At 42.2% G+C, this 25,528-nt stretch overlaps 1 long non-coding RNA gene across 1 annotated transcript; it reads right to left on the bottom strand.

The window, feature by feature from the left end:
* Positions 1-207: 207 nt before the first annotated feature.
* LOC140496308 (uncharacterized) lies at positions 208-21,012 on the bottom strand. Its single transcript, XR_011964235.1, has 4 exons — positions 20,905-21,012; positions 12,267-12,419; positions 4,637-4,756; positions 208-3,931 (listed from the first exon to the last, which is right to left on the bottom strand). It is a non-coding gene; the product is annotated as an uncharacterized lncRNA (long non-coding RNA).
* Between the last annotated feature and the right edge of the window lie 4,516 nt (positions 21,013-25,528).

Here is a 25,528-nt window from a genome sequence, read left to right on the forward strand (position 1 = left end):
CAACATTCTCTGAAATCTCTTCACTTTGACAGAAAAGCTCCTTCTTTATTATTAAAACATCGCGCAATAGGTTTTGCTCTTCAATTTGCACCACAGTTGCAATCTTGGAATTAATAGCAAACATAAGAATGTACTCTCACGCAATTACAGAATTAAATCATTTGAGTTATATTTTATTCTAATCATAAAGAATGCATTAGTCTCTGTGCAAAGCTCTTCTGTACATGGAGGATGAAATCTTCCAAAAAGAAATCTGAGGATTCATGTATAGAAAAGAAAATTATTTATTTTTTCCACAAAGCAATTACAGATTTTGACCCAAAGAATGCTAAGCCTTTCACTCAGAAGGATGTTAGGCAACTGTATTTTAAACACACCTGACCCTATGTAGAAATATTCCCATAACTGTGGCCCTAATGGATCTATGCTGTTCAGTAAAGAGAAAGGCCGAGCATTTCACTGGCGAATTATTAATCTTTGGAATTGTCTGCCCAGAAGTTTATGGACGCTCCAACACTAAGTAAACTTCACCCTGGGATAGGCAGGATTTTGACCTCTCAGTGAATTAAGGGATATAGGGAACAGGCAGGAGAGTGGAGTTGAGGTAGATGATTAGCGATCATCGTTATTGAATGTCAGCACAGTCTCAAGGATCTCAAAGATTCTCCTCCTGCTGCAATTTCTTGTGTTCTTCTTTCAATCTTCCTGCATGAAGCTGGGTCTGAATTTCACTAAGAAATTCAACCATAATGGGCATCAGAACTGAGCCCAATTAAATAGCCACCTGACAACTGGCTAGGTCTGTTTTCCACCAGAATCCAATCATCTGGTCCTTTTCTTCTCTTCCCTCCCACACACCAGAACACTGGGGCCAACTGCAGCACTCTACTATCACTGCAGGGCAGTTTAACACAGGACAAGGAAACAAACAAGTGCTCATTGTAGTCCTCTGCAGTTTTAACTGGTGATTGATACAATGCTAAATGCGAAGCACAAATAAATAAAGCAATTTGAGTTATCAGAAGGGTAAAGTTGATTCTTAAATGTGAAGTACTTTTCCAGCCAACAGGGCAAGTGTGGATGTGTGGTACATTGAGGAAGATTGCAGAGGATACCAAGCTGATTATTTTTCTAATGTTAAGTTTAAATTAAGGTAGCATTTAAAAAGAAGCACTGTTATTTATAATATCACTGATGCTATCTGTCATTACAAACACCATTAACAAATTGCAACGTCAGATCAGGAAATGAACCATTTATAGGAACAATTGAAAATTACACTCAGTTAATGACATAGTTTACAAATATCATGATTTTGTAAAGCACATGGAAGGAAATATATTGGATAGCTACCTTCATTTATAGCATTGGATAATGGTCTGATGTAAAGAACAGTTCCCATTTTGTGCTTTTGTCTCCTGGAAGTGCTGAATCTTCCTGTGGTTCCATGCATCCACTTAAATGGCTATTTTTCATGTCAGACTAAACAATTGGTTTCAGTCGAGGAGGTATCGCAGTTCAATCCAATCCTGTCCACCCACATGCATTCTGTGCATTGTGAGGCAGTTACTGTAATGTAGCTGACACATATCAGGGTAACATGAAGCCTTTCCATTAGGGGGTCTTTAATATGCTAACATAAATCCCATTAACACTCATTCTGCTGAGGAAAAGCTGAAGTTGTTACATTTGTTTTAATGATATCACAGAGGAATTTCTTCCAATCAAAGTTAAGGTGCACACTCCACCAATAAAGAGAGAACAGGCCAATTTTAATAGAGGGGGTGGGCTGGATGAGCCAGTGTGATTATGAAGAGAATAGAAATCTTTTTAATTTCCACCTGTCACTTTAAAGTAATGCTTTCTGAGTCGCAGCACCATTAGTAATGATCCTATATAAGACCTCACCACACTGAAATTAGCATCTTTTCTGCTCAAGTCTGGATAGTGACTGACAGCAGGCAATTCAATCAGGGTAGGCATCTCAGTGGAATCTGATCTTGGCCTTATCCTATTCCCATCTTCCTGCATCAGTCAGACAGTATCAATCAGTAACTCAGGCTGATTTTCCTTTTTGATTGAGAGGCACTGATTCAAATTGTAGCAAAATAAAACCAAACTTCCATATATATATTAAAAAACAAGCATACGTGGTTCAAAATATATTCCAGCCAGTAATGTAATTTCAAAGAGTTGGTCACTGTTTATTATAGGAAATATGGCAGCCAAACTGTGCCCAGAATAGCAATGTGATAATGACTAAATAATCTATTTTCTATTAATGACATCAATATCGGTCAGGACATGGGGATATCTCCCTCAGGCTTCTTCAGAATAGTGCCCTAGGATCTTTTACATGCACCTGAGGAGGGCAAACCAGGCTTTGGCTTAATGTCTCATCCTGAAAACTGCACCCCTGACAATGCAGCACTCCCACAGATTTGCAGCGCAGTGCCAACCTAAATTTGAGGTCAATTTCTGGAGTGGAATTTGAAAGAACAATCCTGCATGCTACAGCAAGAGTGTACCACCTGAGTTATGACTGACACCCAAACTGCTTGGACTAAGACCAGGAACAGCAATAGAGGATCTTCCTATACAGTGCGATTTAGTGCCAGGCCTGTCGGTACATTTATTAACTGACCCATTGAGATTAAATGTTGATGCATTAAATGTCTTCAGTATTTACAAGTCAGGACATTTTTGAAAATCCTTCAGAAATACTACTGAAGGAACATTGTTCAAACCTTAAAAATGCAGAGATTTTAAAAGTGAGAGTTTTAACTCCACAAATTGCCTTCTCCACACCATTATCCCTTCGATCTCAGCATTGCTCCCCATTCAGGTTGAGTTGCAAAAGGCCTTCCCATTTGCCTCTGAGCATGGCTAACTTTGTGTTTACTGGTGTGTAGTACAGGAGCTCAAATCTAGTTCTCATTGACCCAAAAAATGTGATCGGATTTCCATTTCTGATTGATAGGAGAGGCAGTGTGAATCGAAAGGCACTGTTTTCCATTTGGTTGCTGACATTTTTAAAGAATCTGTCTCTGGAATCATGCAGTTGTAGATAATGCCTTTTGCCATCTGTTGGCTGTCATCATGAATTAAGAATTTCCATCTGCCTGCCTCTCCATTAAAAATTCCTTTAGGCATCAACAGTATCAGGATGAAATGACACTCCATCTGGTCTTCATTTACAGATCCTTGATAATCTTTGCATGTTGATAATTTCACTGCGTTATTGAAAACATCTTTGGTTATCTCTGGAGCTTGTTGTATGAAGTTGGATCGAGATACTTGGATGTAAATTGGGAGTTTGAGATTAGACTATTTGTGTGGGTCGCTGGTGCAGAATTCCTCTTTAGTTAAAAGGGCAACTACAAAAATTTGCATTTTTATCTTTCAAATGGTATTTTCAAAGCGTCTTTACTATTGGTGTGTGCAGATACAACAGAAAACAGGAGAGCTAAGAGAGGGTGCAAAGGAGTTAAACACGGCAGTCAGTCATTCTTTTGCGGATGTTTAAGTTTTGAGTCCAAACTCAATATTGCTATTGTCATCAAAACTTGTTTTAAAAGTTAAAAAAAACAGATTGGTAGATAAATCTGTGTATAGTTTATCATTCACACACCAAGTGAAATGAGGCAGATGGTTGCTGTGCAATCTGTTCTTAACGCTTCTTCAAACAAGAAACATTCTCGATGTGATCTTGGTGCTCGGGCTTTTGCATAAATATCAGGGCTTTTTTGCAGCTAACATCTGTTTGGGAGAGTGTCGTCTAGCAGCGAGTCCCTGTCAGCCTGTTTCAAGCCCCCGGGTGTTGAGAGAACTGTGGGTGTTGGAGGTGTTATTATAATATCAGGGACTTGGAGATGACTCTCCACTGAATTGCGGCTTCTATCACATTCGCCTTGCAAACATAATCTGCAGCCTAGAGAGGGAAAGAAAAGGGGAGGATTAATAGAAAAACGAATCGGCGATATAAGTGAATTGCACTGATTTTTTTTACTATGAAGGGGACTGACAGCTGCATGGAAACATGCCATTTCTTGTGTGTAACCCAAGAAAAGAAAATCATTTCCTGTTTGACACATGGTTCAACGAGGAAGGAACAGTGACTGCTGGCATTATATCCAACACCGAATGCTGTAGGTGAAATCTTGAGCAAACATGTCAAAGCCATTTTTGTTTGCAAAAAGCTGAACGTGAGAAAGAAGCAGGAGTATACTTGCATTTTGATCTATTTAACCTTTCACACAATGTGGGTTTTTCTGGATGGACAGCATTTATTGCCTGTCCCTATTTGCCCCTTGGGAAGGAGGTGGTGAGCTGCTTTCATTGAACCTCTCAAGGGTAATGCAGGGTAGGTACACCGACGGGGATGTGAGGTGTGGGGGCGAGGGGGTTAAACCTAACAACTAACATTTAATATGTATCAAAAAAGGCCACTTTGAAATAACTGAGAAGTGAGAAGCAGAGTACTGGGCATCAGACAGTGTGAACATGTTATTGCGATATGGGGATAACCCGTACTTGACCACAGGTAGCAGGGTCAAGAAGTTAGCGTTGGTACAGACAGAACAAGAACAGAATAAGAAGGTGCTTTGTGGGTATGAGGGCATGGAAATGAGCTTACCACCCAAACAGGATTGTCTCAGACCCATAGTTACATCCTTCAGACTGAAGTAAATTGGATGCAAAAAGGTGGTATACTGGGAACACTCTACTCCAGGGTCAACAGGCCAACATAGATTTCCTGCATCAGAAGAAGAGGAAAAAAAACAACTCTGGTTATTCATAGCCACACATTAGTCAATATCACGGTGACCAAGGAATTCAGTGAAAACTAGACACAATCCTCCAAATACTTGGATTTGCACAGGGAATCATCCTGTTCCTAGTTGCTTAAATTTGTTCCATAGATCCATATAATCCTTACAGCGTAGAAACAGCCCAACAAGTCCACACTGACCGGTACGTGTTTGGAATGAGAATGTGGTGGAGGCTGGTACAATTGCAACATTTAAAAGGTATTTGGATGGTTATATGAATAGAAAGGGTTTGGAGAGATATGGGCCAAATGCTGGCAGGTGGGACTAGATTGGGTTGGGATATCTGGTCGGCGTGGATGAGTTGGACCGAAGGGTCTGTTTCCATGCTGTACATCTCTATGATGCTATGACCCTCCAAAGAGTAACCCACCCAAATCCATTCCCCTACATTCACCCCTGACTAACGCTCCTAACCTACACATCCCTGAACACTATGGGCAATATAGCATGGCCAATTCACCTAACCTGCACATCTTTGGATTTAGGAAACCAGAGCACCTGGAGGAAAAGGAAACTGGAGCACCCAGAGGAAATTGTACATTGGAGATGGAAAAATAGGACAAACAGATGTTACTATTTCATTCCTAAGGTGTTAAAATAATTAAGATGCTAACATATAAAATGTGAGCCATGTTTATGAAATTCACAGAGACTTGGATAGTGAAAGCTGGCTGAGAGTATGCTTTTGAATATCAACCTGATATACTCGCTTTTCTTAACTAAAGTCTGGTACATTTTTCTCTGCAGGTTTACGAATTGGTTAAAACTAACACAGAAAGAAAAATACTAATTAGCACCAAGAAGCAGTGAGCTATAACACTATTTGCAGTTTGGCAACATCTGTTGAATTCCTGTTGTTTTTGTAAGTACTTTGTTCAGCAGGATAAGAGTTTATCTGAATTAGAAACAAGAAAACATCGTCATGTTATACAATGCACTAAGAACATGGTTACTCCAAGCCTTACAAAGGATTTGCTTCCCCCTACCTGCAGCAGTACTTTTTGAATTCAATAAGGCATCTTCACCTCATTCTAACTGTGTCACCGTCCATGCAAGACTTGCAATAATCACTCTGCTGGTGTAGCTTCAAAGATGAGACCACAACTATAATGAGCTGGTTGAACCCAGTGACTTGGCCTGATAGGTTCCTGCCTGATAGTGTTGTGGGTGACAGGTTATCCTATATGAGAAGCCATTCCTCCTGAATGGTGAATGACTGTCAGCTGATCGGAGTAGGCCATTCATCCCATTGGATTTTCTCAGTTTAGTCATGGTTGACCTGTGTACCTCACTGTAGTTACCCACTTTAGATCCACATTTCTTGATACCTTTACCTGTCGATGCATCTTGAAAATTGCTGGAACAACAGCCACGGTCTTGGAATAGCAGATTTGCATTGCCCTGCGTGCAAATGTCTGGATTTCGTCTGAATGATGCAGCTCTAATTTTAAGAATAAGCCCCTTCCTCAAACTTCCCTCACCGTCAATAGGTTTCTCTGTAAGGACTTTATCTAAAAGCTTTATTTTTTAAAGCACCTTGGTTGGATATCCTCAGACCTGTCTACACTAGGCCACTGTTGGTATATTGCATGCAATTCTGGTCTCCTTCCTATTGGAAAGATGTTGTGAAACTTGAAAGGGTTCAGAAAAGATTTACAAGGATGTTGCCAGGGTTGGAGGATTTGAGCTATAGGGAGAGGCTGAACAGGCTGGGGCTGTTTTCCCTGGAGTGTTGGAGGCTGAGGGGTGACCTAATAGAGGTTTACAAAATTATGAAGGGCATGGATAGGATAAATAGACAAAGTCTTTTCCTGAGGTGGGGGAGTCCTGAACTAGAGGGCATTTAGGGTGAGAGGAGAAAGATATAAAAGAGACCTAAGGGGCAACGTTTACACACAGAGGGTAGTACGTGTATGGAATGAGTTGCCAGAGGACGTGGTGGAGGCTGGTACAATTGCAACATTTAAGAGGCATTTGGATGGGTATACGAATAGGAAGGGTTTGGAGGGATATGGGCCGGGTGCTGGCAGGTGGGACAAGATTGGGTTGGGATATCTGGTCGGCATGGACGGGTTTGACCGAAGGTTCTGTTTCCATGCTGTACATCTCTATGACTCTTTGAAGGATTCAAGCCTGATTTAAGGGCAGGACCAACAAACACAATTGTCTTTCTTGAAGGCAGGTCCTCACATTCAGGCAAAATTGCTGTAAAATCAGTTTTAGTGAATGGGACACTATGTCCAGATGGTTAAAATCTGCTTCACTTGCCAGCTCCTCTTCTTTTAGTTCTCAAATGACCGATATTCCCGAGAGTTCAAAGAAAAGCTTCAAAAGACACTGAAGCTCTTTGAAGTGCAGCAGCATTGACCTTCACGTCTTACTTGTGTCCAAAGCTCTGCAGGTTAAAAATCAGTCACATGATGTTCCATGGCAGAAACTCATGACTTCAAGTAGACCTCTCAGTTTAAGGCAGGGGGAGCTGACAATGACAATAAACCAAGTTTATGTAACCTGTCCACATGGTTTATTCCTGCAACCTCTGCTGCTATCATTTTGCAAAACCTGCAGTCTGCCAGACCAAAACCATTGTTCCTGATAAACAGTGGCCAAAACTATCTACAATAGTTCAGATAGACCAAGCCAAGGCTCCTTGCAACTGAAACATAATTTTCTCCCTGTACCCTTTAACATATAAAAAAGCCTATACACCTCTTTGATTTTCTTTTGGGCCTGTGAACTATCTTTTCACAATTTGTGGTCTTGGACTCCTAAACCCACTTGCTCTTCCACAGTTTGTAGTGTCTCAGCATTAAAAAATATTATGAAGTGCCTTTCTTGTATTTAGAGTGAATGGACTCATGTTTGACCCACTGATTTATTCAATGTTTGTTTCTTTATCTTCTCATTCCCCTCAATAAAACTTGGATTTCCAAACCATGATAGACAATACTCTTTTCCTTCATCGAGGCTCATAAATAGATATACCTACATTGTGAATTTAGAATTCTCTAACTGGCCTTTAACTTCTTCCACGCCCTCATATCAACAATTTTCTCCTGCACTAAATTTCCTCATGCTCCCCTGTACATTGCACTGCTCTGATTCCAGGTTCTCACCAATCCCATAACATGGCTGGTAGGTTCCTATCCTTGGAAATTCCCTCCCCTCAGCCATTCCAGCTCTGTTTACAAAACCCATTCCTTCTGCTTGTCATTAAGTGGGAATTTCTTTCTATTTAGTACCTTTCATGACGTCAGCAATTTTCCAAAGCACTTTCCAGCTGATGTAGAACATACATTCTAATGTAAGCAACACTGAAACCAGACTACACACAGCTGGATCCCACCAACTAACCAAATAACAGCCACTATTTTCTTGTAGGATGAGGGATAAATATTAGTTCAGTGACCAGGGAGAACCTTCCATACCCCTATCTTCAAAATATTGCCATGGGTGCTTTCATGTCACACAGTGTGCAGGGATACGTAGATTCGATGAGGTCCTGAAAGCAGAATTCAGGGAGCTAGGAGAGAAGTTAAAAAGGAAGACCTCAAAGGTAGTGATCTCAGGATTGCTACCAGTGCCACGTGCTAGCCAGGGTAGAAGTGAAAGAATAGGCAGGATGAACACGTGGCTTGAGGGATGATGTAGGAGGGAGGGGTTCAGATTTGTGGGACATTGGGACCGGTTGTGGAGAAGATGGGGACTATTACACAAATTACATCTGAACCAGACCGGAACTTATGTCCTTGGGATGGGTTTTGCTACTGCTGTTGCAGAGGGTTTAAACTAATGTGATAGGGCCCTGGGAACCAGAAGAGAAAACTAGTAGACAGTGAGGTGGAAACTAGAGACTTTAAGGATCACAAAGTCAGCATTATCAAGGGGAAGAGTAGGCATAGAGCAGATGAACACAAAGAAACTGGTGGTCTGAAGTGCATATACTTTAACGCAAGTATAGTGGGTAAGGCAGATGAGCTTAGGGCTTGGATTGGTGCCTCGGAGTATGACGTTATTGCAATCATAGAGACTTGGTTGAAGGAAGACCATGACTGGCAACTAAATGTTCCAGGATATAAATGCTTCAGACAGGACAGGGAGGAAGTAAAAGGAGGGGAAGTGTTGCATTGCTGGTCAGGGATGATATCAACGCTGTGCTAAAGGAGGACACTATGGAGGGCTTAAGCAGTGAGGCATTATGGGTAGAGCTGAAAAATAAGAAGGGTGCAGTTACATTTTTGGGGCTGTATTACAGGCCTCTCAACAGTGAGCGGGAGGTAGAAGAACAAATAGGTAAACAGATTATGGAAAAGTTTAGAGACAACAGTGTGGTGGTGATGGGAGATTGTAATTTTCCCAACATTGACTGGGATACACTTAAAGGTCTGGATGGGGCAGAATTTATAAGGAGCATCCAGTAATGTTTTCTAGAGCAGTATGTCAATAGACCGATGAGGGAAGGGGCCATATTGGAACTGATGTTGGAGAATGAACCAGGCCAGGTGATAGAAGTTGAAGTGGGGGATTTCTTTGGGGATAGTGACTACAATTCTGTAAGTTTTCGAATACTCGTAGACAAAGATGAGAGTGGTTCTCAGGGAAGAGTACTAAACTGGGCCAAGGCCAATTATACCAAAATTTGCCAGAACTGGGAAATATGGACTGGGGGCTGCTATTTGAAGGGAAGTCCACATTTGATATGTGGGAGGCTTTCAAAGATAGGTTAAAGATAGTGCAGGATAGGCATGTCCCTTTGAAAACAAGGGATAGGAAAGGCAGGATTTGTGAACCGTGGATGACAGGAGAAATCGTACGACTAGCCAAGAGGAAAAGGGAAGTGTACATAAGGTCCAGGCAGCAAAGAACAGAATGGGCCTTGGAGGAATATCGGGAGAGTTAGACCAATCTTAAATGAGGAATCAAGTGGGGTAAAAGGGCTCATAAAATAACTTCAGCAAGCTGAATTAAGGAGAATCCCAAGGCTTTTTATTCATATATAAGAAGCAAGAGGGTAACTAGAGAAATGGTTGGGCCACTAAAGGATAAAGAAGGAAAGTTGTGTTTCGAACCTGAGAAAATGGGTGAGATTCTCAATGATTACTTTGCATCAGTGTTCACTGTAGAGAGGGACATAATGAATTTTGAGATTAGAGATAGCAGTTTGTTTACTCTGGATCATGTTGACATAAGGAGGGAAGATGTGTTGGATAGGCTAAAGGATATTAAGATGGACAAATCCTCAGGCTTGGATGGGATCTATCCCATGTTGCTAAGGGAAGTGAGAGAGAAAATAGCTCAGGCCCTGACAGATAGCTTTGTAGCATCCTTAAACACAGGTGAGGTGCCGGAAGACTGGAGAGATGCTAATGTTGTCCCCTTGTTCAAAAAGGGTAGTAGGGATATTCCAGGTAACTACAGACCAGTGAGCCTAACGTCAGTGGTGGGAAAGTTGCTGGAGAAGGTACTGAGGGATAGAATCTATTTATATTTGGAAAATAATGGGCTTATCAATGATAGGCAACATGGTTTTGTGTGGGGGAGATTGTGCCTTACCAACTAAATAGAGCTTTTTGAAGAAGTCACCAAGTTAATAGATGAAGGAAGGGCTGTAGATGTTATATACATGGACTTTAGTAAGACATTTGATAAGATTCCCCATGGTAAACTAATGGAGAAAGTGAAGTCACATGGTGTGCAGGGTGTTCTAGTGCAGTGGATAAAGAACTGGTTGAGCAACAGGAGACAGAGAGTAGTAGTTGAAGGGAGTTTCTTGAAATGGAGAAAGGTGACCAGTGGTGTTCCACAGGGATCAGTGCTGGGGCCACTGTCATTTGTGATATACATAAATGATCTAGAAGAGGGCATTGGTGGTCTGATCAGTAAGTTTGCAGATGACACGAAGAGTAGCAGAAAGCATAGGGGACTGTCAAAGAATACAGGAGAATAGAGATAGACTGGAGAGTTGGGCGGAGAATTGGCAGATGGAGTTCAATCTGGACAAATGTGAGGTGATGCATTTCAGGAGGTCTAATTCTAGAGTGAAAAATACTGTAAATGAAAGAGCCTTGGGAAAAGTTGATGAGAAGAGAGATCTGGGAGTTCAGGTCCATTGTAACCTGAAGGTGGCTGCACTGGTGGATAGAGTGGTCCAGAAGGCATTTGGTATGCTTGCCTTAATCGGATGGGTTATTGAATATAGGAGCTGGCAGGTCATGTTAAAATTGTGCAAGACTTTGGTTCAGCCGCATTTAGATTACTGTGTACAGCGCTGGTCGCCACATTACCCAAAAGATGTGGACGCTTTGGAGAGGGCGCAGAGAAGGTTTAAGAGGATGCTGCCTGGTATTGAAGGTGCTAGCTATGAAGAGAGGTTGAATAGGTTAGAATTGTTTTCATTAGAAAAAAGGAGATTGAGGGGAGACCTGACTGAGGTTTACAAAATCATGAAGGGTATAGACAGGGTGGATAGAGATAAGCTTTTTCCCAGGGTAAGAGATTCAATAACGAGAGGTCACGCGTTCAAGGTGAGAGATGAAAAGTTTAAGAGGGATACGCGTGAAAAGTACTTCACACAGAGGGTGGTAGGTACCTGGAATGCGTTGCCAGCGGAGATAGTAGAGACAGGCTCATTAGATTCATTTAAGGTGCGTCTGGACAGATGCATGAATAGGTGGGGAACAGAGAAATACACACCCTTAGGAATTGGGCAATAGGTTTAGACAGTGGATTTGGATTGGCACAGGCTTGGAGGGCCAAAGGGCCTGTTCCTGGGCTATAAATCTTTTTTGGATTAGTGGTGCTGGAAGAGCACAGCAGTTCAGGCAGCATCCAAGCGGCTTCGAAATCGACGTTTCGGGCAAAAGCCCTTCCCGAAACGTTGATTTTGAAGCTGCTTGGATGCTGCCTGAACTGCTGTGCTCTTCCAGCACCACTAATCCAGAATCTGGTTTCCAGCATCTGCAGTCATTGTTTTTACCTTATAAATTTTTGTTGTTGTTTGTTCTTTAGCCATGGGATGCAGGGTTACAGGGATAGAGCTGGGGGTGGGGGTGGGGGTGTAAGTCAGTATGGACTTGTTGGGCTGAATGGCCTGGTTCCATACCGTAGGGATTCGATGATTCTATGTGCCCTTGTCAGGGCCAATTGGACCTTAGTTTATGGTCTCATTAGAAAGATGGCACCTCCAGCAATGCAGCACTCCTTCGCTGCTGTACACTGAGGTTACTGGGAATATGATTTGAAATGACAACTTTTTCAATCACTGGTGTGAATACGTTAACCCAGAATTTACACCTAAATCTCCTAAACTGCAAACCGGTGTAACTCGGATTTGTTTTGCGCTAACTGCTGCAAAAAATCTAAATGAATAGCATTGTTGATGTATATACAGATAAATGCTTTCTCTTGCACTCTAGCTTTAAACAATGTTCTAACCTGTAATAATCCATGGCTGAATTAAAACTGAGCAGAATGTTTAAACAGAAGTACACGGATGACTATGTTGAAAGATTCCAATCCAATGCCTTCAAGAATCAGTTGCAGTGCTGTGTTGGATAATTCCAGTCTCATTATCAGTCGTACAGTGACCTAATAAGGAAAAAAATATACTTGAGCAGTAAATTTTACAACCCTACTAGTCTAAACAGATGTAAGTCATGACCAAGTGTACATTTAAACAACTGCTGAGATAGATTGGTAGCCGCACAAGTAAACTATTTTGATTCATGAATATCAGGGATGGAGATTGCTGGTGAGGTTTTTTTTTGGAAAGAAGTTGGGCTCCTCTCCCTGATGGCTGAGGAGGTAGTTCTATTGCTTGGTGAGATATTGATTTCTAGCTTCAAGGGTTGATCCAGTTTCCCAGGCGAGGTGATGGCCTAGTGGTATTATCGCGAGACTGATAATCCAGAGATCCAGGTAAAGTCTGGGGGCCTGGTTTGAAACCTGCTGTGGCAGATAGTGGAATCTGAATTCAATAAGTATCTGGAATAAGGAGTCTAATGGTGACAATGAATCCATTGTCAATTGGCAGGAAAAAAATTCATCTGAGGGAAAATCTCAGCAGGTCTGGCAGCATCTGTAAAGAGAGAAAAGGGCTGACGTTTCAAGTGTAACTTGACCCTTTGTCAAAACGAGCTTTGACAAAGGGTCAGTTAGACTCAAAATCTCCTCCACTTCCCGCACCTCCACCCTTGAACACCACCCCTCCCAATGCATCAAGGACAGGACACCCCACCAACCTCCGCATAAACCACATCATCCTCTGCCACCTCCACCACCTACAAGCGGACCCCACCACCAGATATCCTTTTCTCTCCACACCCCTACCGGCATTTCAGAAAGACCATTCCTTCCTCGACTCCCTCGTCAGATCCACACCCCCCACCAGCCCACATCCCATACCCGACACTTTCCCCTTCCACCGCAGGAAGTGCTAAACCTGCACCCACACCATTCCCCTTCATGACCATCCAGGGACCCAAAGGATCCTTCCACATCCTACAGAAATTTGCCTGTACCTCCTCCAATGTCATCTGCTGTATCCTTTGCACCCGATGTGGTCTCCTCTACATCTGGGAGACAGGACACCAACTTGTGGATTATTTCAGAGAATATCTCTGGGACACACACGCCAACCAACCCCACCACCCCATGGCCAAACACTTCAATTCCCCCTCCACTCCACTAAGGCCACACATGTCCTGGACCTCCTCCATTGCCAAACCTTTACCACCCGACGCCTGGAGGAAGAACACCTCACATTCTGCCTTGGAACCCTGCAACCGCATGGGATCAATGTGGATTTTAACAGTTTTCTCTTTTCCCCTGCCCCCACATTATCCCAGTGCCAAGCCTCCAACTTGGCACCCCCTTCCTGACTTGTCCATCACCCTTCCCATCTTGACGTTCCACCATCCTCTCCGACCTATCACCTTTTCCCTCACCTTCATCTACCAATTGCATTCTCAGTTTCCGTTCCCCACCCCATCCCCCTCCCATTTATCTCTCAGCTCCCCGGCCCACAAGCTTCATTCCTGATGAAGGGCTTATGCCCGAAACGAGGATTCTCCTGCTCCTCGGATTCTGCCTGACCTGCTGTGCTTTTCCAGCACCTCACTCTTGACTTTGATTTCCGGAATCTGCAGTCCTCACTTTCTCCGAAGGCCATAATCTGCCACTGTCTCCTCAAATGGTCACTGGCTCCTGACCTGCCGATAATGGGGGCTGTATTTGGCTATGTGGTAAGGGTCGAATCAGACTCGCTTCTGATGTCTTCCATAGCCTATATTTCAGCACCATCTGAAAGAAGGGACAAATACCTCAGCCACTCTGGGGTGGGTGTGGGTGCAAAACAGGAAACTATTAGAAGGGAAATGGAAAGAGGAATGCATTTTGAATTCCATTAAAGTTCAGAAAGTCAGCTTGGATATCTATTTTGAACCCATTCCCAATTTGCTTAAAGTAATTGAATCAGGAGATTTTATCTCCAGACACCTTTCATCACACTGTCCCCAAGTGGAAATAATCCTGGTTCTTCAGCAACAAAAAAAAAATCAGCTTCCTGTGTACATATATACAAGCCTCTAATTTAAAAAAAAGAGTGTTTGACAGATTAAAAACCAGTTTCATGTTTCAAGAAGCTATTCTATGATAATTATCTTGTCAACACCATAAGTGCGAAATGAAAAAGACTGGATATATGGAAGTGATTCTGAGGTAGTAATTTCATTAGAATGTTCTTATTGTAATGCAGTGGATTACAACAGACCACTGTGGCCTGTATTCTATGCTGTTTAATGAAGCAATTAAAACTATTTTCATTAATTTGTTTAAAAGCACAACACTCTAATGTACCTTGCAAATCCGACCTATTGCTTCCACCTCTTGCCTTCAGTAGATCCACTCCAGTCCATTTTCTGCTATTGATATTCTTTATCGTGGATGTCAAGAAGAACTGACACACTCGAACAGCTGAAGATGCCTTCAAAAAGCTCGGGGAAAATGCTCTTCCTGCTCTCTCTGTCTTCACCGCACCATAATCCAGACAGCATATAATTTCCCACTCAAATTCATTCTTTCCCAAAAACCGAATGCTTACACTCTTCTATCCTCCCTCTGTCCCTCCTACAGTGTACAGACTTTCAAAATTCCAATTCCAAATTCTAATATTACCCAAATCAATTGTTAATTTACCTTGTCTTTTTCTAATTTTATTCAATTTTAGAACTGTCTTGGCAGTTTATTTCTCAAATAAGCCAATTAACATATTTAATCTTAAAAACCATCTCTGTGTACTTCCTGTCAAATATTTTGGTTGCTCCTGTATTTATGTTTACAATGGGAATTTATGTAAAATATGCCACTTTGACATTACCACCTCACTCTGAAAATGTGCCACCAACTGGTACAAAGTTGAACTTACAACATGACAAGCACACATAGGCAGTTTCCATTATCATTACTGTATAGGTGCAGGGATTTGTAATGGACAGAAATTATAATAAGGACAAATCTATAACTTGAAAGTAGACTTGTACCCCTCCTGCAATTATTCCCCAGCCCTCAAATCAATTCATCCAAAAACCACAGTAGTCCTTGACTTTCTGTATGAAGTGTCATGATATATAATATAACTAATATATTTAAAAATGAAAAGTGATTTGTAATTTGCAGACTAGAGTCACTTCATAAACCTTGTATAGGTTTAAGTGTCAACCTGACCTAGCTGTGAAAGAAGCACCACAGTTTATCATTAATTTGATGATTAAAAGTTGCTTGTAGTTAATTATTTGCTTGAACAACCTTCACTTTAGAAGTTAATGCTGCTTGAACTTTTTGTCTCATTTCTTATCTTTTAAATGGTTTTGCAGTGACTGGTTAAAGAGTTCAGATATTCGGTAATCTATCATCGCATGCCATCATCAGCTGGGTTTGTGAAAGACATTGCGTCCAGGTAAAATGCACAGGTGTACAATTTGTTCCCTTATCATGCCATTACTAAGTAACCAGTGATGAATTTGAATTGATCAAAGTAAAGGATGATACATAGAAAACCTTGGATCTGTTTTTTTTCCTGAACACCGCTTCCCCCCCACAACACCCACCCACCTCAGGTGCCAGTGATGTGTTTATATCACGTGTAGAAGTTAGCCCTTTCTGGTTAAAGCATGTGACAGAGTCACTGGAAACATCACAAATGGGTACAGTTGGACATTTACTCATGCAACGTGAAGAGGACTTTGAAAGGATACTAGAATCAATTAAGGTAATTATACAAATCAGGAGTTAGAAGCTATGCAATGTGAGTCCTAGATATTAAATGTCTGTAGATTACCACGCAGGCAGTGCAGTGTTAAGGCATACTGAAGCCTTTTGCAAGTAGTTCTAAACTAGAGGAGTATGTGCCTAATTTTTCCAGTCGCTTTAATTATTGGCTAATCTTAACTACATCTCCATGGTGATTTGAACTTCACATTATACATACATAAAATATTAAAATGACTTTGGGGTAATAGTTTAGAATCAGCCACGGTTCAGTTTGTAGCACTCTCAATACTGAATCACAAGGTTCAAATGCCACTTCAGGACTGGAGCACAAAGCACTAGAGAGTGCTGCACTGTTGGAAGAACCACCTTTTGAATGAAATGTTCAACTTGTTTGCCTTTCAGTCTGATGCAATGATCCAATGGAACTTTTCAAAGAAGCAGAGGGGAGTTATATCCAGTGGCCTGGCTTATATCTATTCCTCCATCAACACCACAAAAACAAATTATTTGGTCCTTATCACACTGTTTGTTGGAGCTTGGTGTGTACACACTAGCTGTTGCACTTCCTACATTAAAACAGTGATGACACTTAACAAAAACATAGGAACTTCATTGGCTGTAATATACTTACAAATGCCTAATTGTTGAGAAAAGTGTTATGTAAATGCAAGTTCCAATATGGTGAGTAATTCAGCAATCGGCCAGTAGTGCAGTGAGCAGAGTAACTATCCCCAGGCCAAAAACCGTTCAAATCCCACCTTGGAACTTCATAGCTACAGGAAGTGAATCATAATGTAGCCAAACAAGTTGATTATCAATCTGCAAATACTTCTGGTACACCTATGGGAGAGTTTTCTGGTCAGCTAGACCTACATACACACACACACACACAGCTACACACAGACAGACACAGACACAGACACACACACACATACTGACACACACACACACAAACACAATTGTGCAAACTCTTCCAAGTTTCTAGGTTGAAACTTGTTTTTTGTGCTTATCAGAGTGATTGATGGTAATGGAGCAAGTTCCAATTTTTGATAAATCTGAAGTTTCAGGTACACTGTAACAATGACTCACAGTTCCACCCAGCCCAGTTTCCAAGACACAGACTCTTGACAACATCTGAGTCTGAAGAAAGCCAGATGTGATGAAAATGTCCAATTTTCTTTCAAGCATTATAAAAGATGCTTTTACTCTCTCTCAATAATATGCCTATACCTTAAACTCAAAACACGTTTCTGTCCCACATGTGACATTTCCAGACCAGGCAACCTAAAGGCATTTCTGACATCTCGTGTGAAAAACAAAACCTGAGCACAATCAACAGCAGAGGGTTTTTGAATCTGACGCTATTTTGTACAAAAAATGGTTTACTACAGTTGTTTTTGCTGGATTTTGTTGAAAGATTCTGTCTTTTAAACAATCCACAACTGAATTTGCTGTAGTTTCATGTACTCAGAAGTACTTTCTTTTGCATCCTGCCAATTTGTCTCACATGATCTTAAGGAGGAAAAATGGCAAAACTCTTATCACCTCCAGTTTAGAATAGTACAAACAATAACCTGACAGATTACAGGTACAATGAAAATTTGATGTGGAGGAATCAGAGGGACAGAAGCTGCAGATGGATAAAGTGCTTGGTCCTGTAAACAATCGTGTCTTTTTTCCTCTCTGTTGGTGGAATTGTCCTGTGACATATACAACACCGATAGATGTGAGGATATTATAGTTATCGCCATAATCTTAGGCTAAAGCTTATTATGTTCCTATTCTTATGTCTATCCAATGACTGCTTCCAGAAAGTGCACATGTGAATGCCGGGCAAGAGCAAGATGAGGGTCTATTATAACACCAAACACAGTTAAGTAGCTTGCTGACACTCATTGGTTAGCATTAGACGTTAAGAGTGACACTTAGCACCAGTAAAACTATACATCAGCAAAAGACAAAACTGCTGGGAGATTTTGGGTGAAATATATATCAAAAACACCAGGAATCCGTCTCTTCGTTTGTTTCTAAACAAGGCATAACTATGGTCGTCAGTTAGGTGCTGAGTTATGGTTTGTTTTATGATGTGGCGCCATAGCAATTAGGAAGTGAGTCAGTTCACTTAAACATTTACATGAGAGTTTTCATCTCATCTGTTCTGGTCCCATTTGAATCTTGGATCCAGAGGCTGAAGGACAGTGTGCTAAACCAGAGAGTTTTCACTGTTAATGGTGGTTTATAGCTCAACACATTTTTGACCAACAAATCATAACTGAAGTATAAGTGATTAATTTAGAAAATAACCTTTAGTGCTGATCACATTGATGACAGCATCAATCCATACACCTTGGCAGCTGGTGGACATCACCCAGGGTGTATGTCACATTAACACCTCCCTTGATCCTCCGCCATTAATTACATAACCTTCTTCCAGTATGTCTCAAATTCTCTTCCAAATCTGTCCATTTTTACTTCCTTCCCTACTTTCAAATATCTTCTACAGATTTACATCTGGGAACTGTGTTTCCCATCATCTCCCTGAACCTCTTTGTTAGTTCCTGTTCAATACCCACTCTTCCATCTGTAAAGCACCTCAGGACGAAATGTAAAAACCTTTATTTAAATGCAAATTGTCATTATGCCCTAGTCTAAGGAAGGGTCACCAGACCTGAAACACTAACTCTGAGTTCTCTTTCACAGATGCTGCCAGACCTGCTGAACTTTTCCAGCAATTTCGGTTTTTGTTTGTCATTATGTCCTTGTTGGCCTCCCACACTATATCAAATTAAGCCCATTGAAAAGTATTTATCTTTCTCCTAAGTCAGGCTGAGTCCACTTCAGCTATCAACCCCGGTCCTCACTCATTTGCGTTGGCCTCAGGTTAAAAATGTCTCCATTTTAAAACCATCATCTTTGCTATTAAACCCATCAACATTTAAGGCTGAGTTAGACAGATTTTGAATCTACAAGGGTCCAGCAGCAGAAGTGGAGTACAACACTGTCCTTCAGGGAAGGAAATCTGCCATTCTTACACAGTCTGGCCTACACTTGACTGCAGACTCCACAGTGATATGGCTGACTCTTAACCGCCGTCTGGCCAGTTAGAAATGGGCAGTAAATGCTGGCCATTCCCATGAATGAACAAAAATTATTATTCGTGATCAATCAACCATTACGTTATTGACTGGTGGAACAGGTTGGACAGTCCAAATGGCCTACAACTGATCCTATTTTTTATGCCCTTCATATTCCTGTAACCTTTCCTAGCCCCACAATCCTTTGAGGTTTTGAAATGAATTGGCTGCCATGCCTTCTGCTGCCAAGACCCCAATTTCTGGAAGGAAGTCTTTCCTCAAACCTCGGCCCTCTCTATCCCCCTTTCAATCACGCATTATAACTTATCTTTTTGACCAAATCTGTCCTAATATGTGTTTCTAGGTCTTGGCAAGGAATTCTGTTACACAACACACCTTTGTGCTTAAAGCCATTTGAATAATACAAGTCGTTATGGTTCATAACATAATCCGAGTTTAGGAGAGGCAGAAGAAGGTTTACTGGTGCTGTGTAAGACAAACTAGCTTCTACTGGGGCCCCTCCTGGAAGAGGGGCTTGGTCTAAAGACACAAAAAAAGGAACAACTCTCTACCACAAGAAGCTGTTTGAGTTCAGTTATAGATACTCAAGAGGGAGCTGGATGTGGCTCAAGGGGAATGGTCAGAGAGCGGGTGTGGGATTTTGAATTTGTATGATCATACTGAATGGGGGTCCAGGTTCGAAGGGTCGCATGGACTACAAGCACAAGTGAACTTGAGACTCAAGAGATTGCTACACATACCGATGCTTCTTGCCTGACATCCTGAATCTGCAGCAGGGTGTATTCTTTGTGTTTGCTTTCTAACATTTTAGATGTGCTCTCACCTTGTACTTACAATGTGTTTACTTCCAGTTCACCTGATGAGTGATGGAGGATGACACTAAAACCTTTAACTATAGTCAGTTTTAAAGGACACAGCCCCTAATGGGAGCTGCCTCTCGGCCCAGTGATTTCCAGTAGTCCGTGCCTTTCTGAATGTTGGAAAATGAGTTAAAGCATAGAAGTCAGGTTCAGAAGTAGCCCAATCGGCCCTTCAACCCTGCACCACCATTCAGTATGGTAGAGAATTTGACAGCCTCACAATTCTCTGAGGGAAGAAATTCTTTCTCATCTCAGCCCTGAATGGCTTACCTGTCATTCTTAGACTGTGACCCTTAGTTCTTGAAGAAAGCTTTCCAACAGCTACAAAGGCTGTCCCCTAACCGTGAAGGTTCTTTCTGGTGTGTGAGTTCTCACCTCCCCTTCCATAGGAACATTCAACAGACTAAGAAAGGCGCTCGGCTGAAGGAAGCTTAAAAAAACGCTCGCCACAACAATAATTTAAATACACATATTTGAGTAAACACGCGAGGAATTAAAAGCTCTAAAATTGTGCTTACATAACCAAACTTGAGGGCTTTTTCCAGGACCTGGGAGAAAAGTGGGGTTAACTCTTTCTCAGTTACCAATGTCAAACACTTGTAGGAGCACATTTCAGTGAAGGTATTATATTGAAAGGCATGAACTCTCCTGTATAAGTTAAAAGTAACACCGCACAACAGAGGAATTTTAAAAGTGAACGCTGTACATGGAGAGTGGTGAGTAGCGGTCACAGGTTGGGGGGGGGGGAGAGGGGACTGAGTGACAGTCTGGGTGCAGGGCGCTTGGCATTGTCGCCTCCAGTCGCGATGTTGAGGGGGGTTGAGGGTAGAAACAATGGGTGTACTGTACCGTGCAATCGCCCACGTCCTCCGCACGCTCTCACCACATTTCCCCATTCTTCCTGCAAGCCAATTCTTCCTGTCGCATCCAAGCAGGGCGGTTCGCTTGTTATCGTGAAATTCGCCTCACTTTCCAATTCACCCCTCCCCACAGACTCCCCCACACCCCCACCTTTCCCAACAAAACTGCATACACACACACACACAAAGAAATAGCCGCCGTTGTTTCAAGAATTGAGCTCACGGTCTGCCAAAAACACGCGAAGTGATGGCGAGCCCTGAATGATTTGCCGTGCGTTACCATGCAGTTCCAGGTAATATTTACTCAGAGCGTCAGGAAGGAGGGAGGGAAGGAGGGAGTGTCAATTTACATTGACAACTCACATCGTAAGGAGCTTTTTTTTTGGGGGGGGGGGAGGACTGAGGAGTAGGTGAACTTGGATTCTCAGAATGGGGAGGTGTTCACCTGGATTCAGGTGAATTTCTGCAGACTGGGCTCGTTATTAGTTATTGTGGGAATGCAATTTTTAAAAAAAAATTGGAAATCGAAACAGATTGCAACTTAAGGTTTTCTGAGACGAGATCCTGTGTGATCCCCTTTTACTTGGATGCAATATGAAACTGTGACAGTGTCAACCCACGGGGAAGGGCAGAACATCCCCATTGAAAGAAATAAATTGCATGGAGACAGCGATTTCTTAGCTCAATTAAGTACTTTTAACAATAGTTTTCTTCTGTGTAGGGAGCACTTCCAACAGCAACAAAACCTTGACAAAATAAATGGTTATTTGAGTGGATAGACACTCCACATGACAATACAATTACCTCGTTCTTTGGATTGTTGGCGTGGAATAAAAGGAAACAGCCTACACTTTTGTTTTAAAAAATGACAGCTGAGTGAGGCTGACGTAAGACGCTGAAGGAGGTCTCTGGGTGTGTCATGAGACAGGTTACACCAAAAACAACAGATACGCTGATCACTGTCTAATGAGGGCCATTCTCTCCGTTAGCACTGACATTTGTCACTTGGAGCAATGCACAGATATACTCATTGCAAGGAACCAGATGGCTAGCATCAGTTACAACACTGAAAGAGGCTTGCAGGTAAACAAGCAGGAGGCTGGAAGAATATCCGCAAGTCAGGCAGCATCAGAAGGTGGAGAAGTCAAGGTTTCGGAGGGTTATATCTGAAACATCGACTTCTCCACCTCCTGAAGCTGCCTGGCTAGCTGTGTTTTTCCAGCCTCCTGCCTGTCTACTTTGGATTCCAGTATCCAGCATTTTGTGTCTAAAGAAACATGTAGGTAGGCAATCATTTTAGTGCACCCCATGGGGTTAGATCTGCTGTTGGGGTTACTTACCTTGTCAAACCTTATATTTGTAATTGTCCAAGGATGTGCAGGTTAGCTGGATTGGCCATGCTAAATTGCCCATAGTGTCCAGGAATGTGCAGGTTAGGTGGGTTATGGATTAGAGTGGTGCTGGAAAAGCACAGAGTTCTGGCAGCATCCGAGGAGCCTAGGTTAGGTGGGTTAGCCATGGGAAGTGTAGGGTTACAGGGATAGGGTAGATGGGGTGGGCCTGGGCGGGACACTCTTTGGATGGTTGGTGGTCGAAAGGCCTGTTTCCACACTGTAGAGATTCTATTACTGTATTCAAATTGATCAAAATAATAAAAAAGAGAAAAGGTAAATGAGGAGTGGCAGATGGAGCTTAATTTAGATAAATCTGAGGTGCAACATCTTGGAAAAGCAAATCAGAGCAGGACTTACCCACTTAATGGCAATTTTCTGGGGTGTGTTGCTGAACAAAGAGACCTTGGAGTGCAGGTTCATAGCTCCTTGAACGTAGAGTTGCAAGTAGATAGGATAGTGACGAAGGCATTTGGTATGCTTTCCTTTATTGGCAGTGTGTTGAATACAGGAGTTGGGAGGTTATGTTGCAGCTGTGCAGGATGTTGGCTAGGCCACTTTTGGAATATTGTGTGCAATTCTGGTCTCCCTCCTATCAGAAGGATGTTGTGAAAATTGAAAGGGTTCAGAAAAGATTTACAAGGATGTTGCCAGGGTTGGAGGATTTGAGCTATAGGGAGAGGCTGAATAGGCTGGGGTTGTTTTCCCTGGAGAGTTGGAGGCTGAGGGGTGACCTTATAGAGATTTATAAAATCATAAGGGGCATTGATAGGGTAAATAGGCAAAGTCTTTTCCTGAGGTGGGGGAGTCCAGAACTAGAGGGCATAGGTTTAGGGTGAGAGGGGAAAGACATAAAAGAGACCTAAGGGACAACCTTTTCACACAGAGGGTGGTGTGTGTATAGAATGAGCTGCCAGAGGAAGCAGTGGAAGCTGGTACAATTGCAACATTTAAAAGACATCTGGATGGGTATATGCATAAGATGGGTTTGGAGGGATATGGGCTAAGTGCTGGCAAATTGGACCAGATTAGGTTAGGATATCTAGTCGTCATGGAAGAGTTGGACCGAAAGGTCTGTTTCCGTGCTGTACATCTTTATAATTTTGAGGGCATGTTTGCAAGCAATATCAAGGCAAACAGCAAGAGTTTATTTTATAAATAAAAGGTAAAGTCACCAGAGTCTTACTAGACCACAGGGCTGTTCCCTCTTTAGAGAGAGACAACGGGTGGTGATTTTACCTCAGGGTCATCACGTCTCAGGCAAGGGGAGAGATTGAGAATGAGTGTCTTCATGGTAACCTCAGTCAATGTGGGAGTTGAACCCAGACTGTTGGTGTTACACTGCATTGCAATTAAGCCATCCAGCCAACTAAACTGACCAAACTCCCCCAAAGAAATAAAAAGGAAGAGATGAACCAAACTGAACTCAGGGCTCTTAGTGAATGAGGCTGGGGAAATAATAATGGGGACAGAAGAACTAGCAGAGGAGTTGAATATAAACTTTGCATCAATCTTCGCTGCAGAAGATGTTAATAGCATTTCAGAATTACTAAATAATCATTGACTAAGGAGTCACAGCCATCGAGTCATAGAGATGTACAGCACGGAAACAGACCCCTCGGTCCAACCTGTCCCTGCCAACTAGATATCCAAGCCTAACCTGGTCCCATTTACCAGAACTTGGCCTATATCACTCAAAACCCTTCCCATTCATACACCCATCCAGATGCCTTTGAAGTGCTTGTTTTAGGTGTATATTGAATTTATCTTGCTTAATGCCATTCTCTGTTTCTTTCGATATCCAGAGGTGGATACCATAAAGGAAATGCTGCCCTGTCAGATTTACATGCAATAATATTTCTGAAAAATATGTGGGGGAGTTTGCATCTTGATTGAAAAGGCATTTCAAGCATTGCAATTTTAAATTGATAAAAATTTGCATTTGAGAATCTGTTACTGAGCTGTGAACATCCAACAGCACCTCGTGATTCCTCAAGTTGGTTTAACAACTGACTACTGTTCTTCAGCCACAAGATGTTTGGAGGCTTCTGAAATCAGGTTTCACCTGTGTTCATTTTCTTAAAAATAAACCAAAGTTTTGTCATCTTCACTTACAGAATCATAGAGATGTACAGCACGGAAACAGAGCCTTCGGTCCAACTTGACCATGCCGATCAGATATCCTAGCGTAATCAGTCCCATCTGCCAGCACGTGGCCTATATCCCTCTAAACCCTTCCTCTTCATACACCCATCCAGATGCCTTTTAAATGCTGTTATTGTACCAGCCTCCACCACTTCCTCTGGCAGCTCATTCCATACATGTACCACCCTCTGTGTGAAAACAGAGAGTATATTTTATGGTAACCATAAATTCTACAAGAGAGACGGCTTGCACCTTAATAGAACAGGGATCGGCATTCTGGCAGGCAGGTTTTCTGCTGCAACACCGCTACATTTAAACTAAGTAGCGGGGGGGAGGGGACAAGCTGGATGTTTAAAAAGGAAATTGAAGGGGTAGTTAGAACAAGAGAAGTCAAGAAAGACAACTGTATCAAGGAGGCAGAAAACTGGAAAAGGCATCATGCTGTAAAGTTGAGTGAAATAAGGGTTAAGGGGAAGGGTGAGAGCAGTAACAAATTAAAAATTCTATATATGAATGCACGAAGCATTAGACACAAGGTGGATGAGCTTGAGGCTCTTTTGGAAATTGGCAGATACGATATTGTGGGGATAACTGAGACGTGGCTTCATGGGGACAGGGCCTGGGAAATGAATATTCAAGGCTACATGTGTTATCGTAAGGATAGACTGACGGGCAGAGGGGGTGGGGTGGCCTTGTTGGTAAGGGAGGATATTCAGTCCCTTGCGCGGGCGGACCTAGAGTCAGGGGATGTAGAGTCAGTGTGGATAGAGCTTCGAAACACTAAGGGTAAAAAGACCCTCATGGGAGTCATCTACAGGCCCCCAAACAGTAGTCTGGATGTTGGAGGTAAGTTGAATCAGGAGCTGAAATTGGCTTGTCGCAAAGATGTTACTACAGTTGTTATGGGGGATTTTAACATGCAGGTAGACTGGGAGAATCAGGATGGTATCGGGCCTCAAGAAAGAGACTTTGTGGAGTGCCTCAGAGATGGATTTTTAGAGCAGCTGGTGCTGGAGCCGACCAGGGATAAGGCGATTCTGGATCTGGTATTGTGTAACGAACCAGAATTGGTCAGTG

The sequence above is a fragment of the Chiloscyllium punctatum genome, chromosome 26 (assembly GCF_047496795.1).
Source record: "Chiloscyllium punctatum isolate Juve2018m chromosome 26, sChiPun1.3, whole genome shotgun sequence".
NCBI classification, from domain to species: domain Eukaryota; kingdom Metazoa; phylum Chordata; class Chondrichthyes; order Orectolobiformes; family Hemiscylliidae; genus Chiloscyllium; species Chiloscyllium punctatum.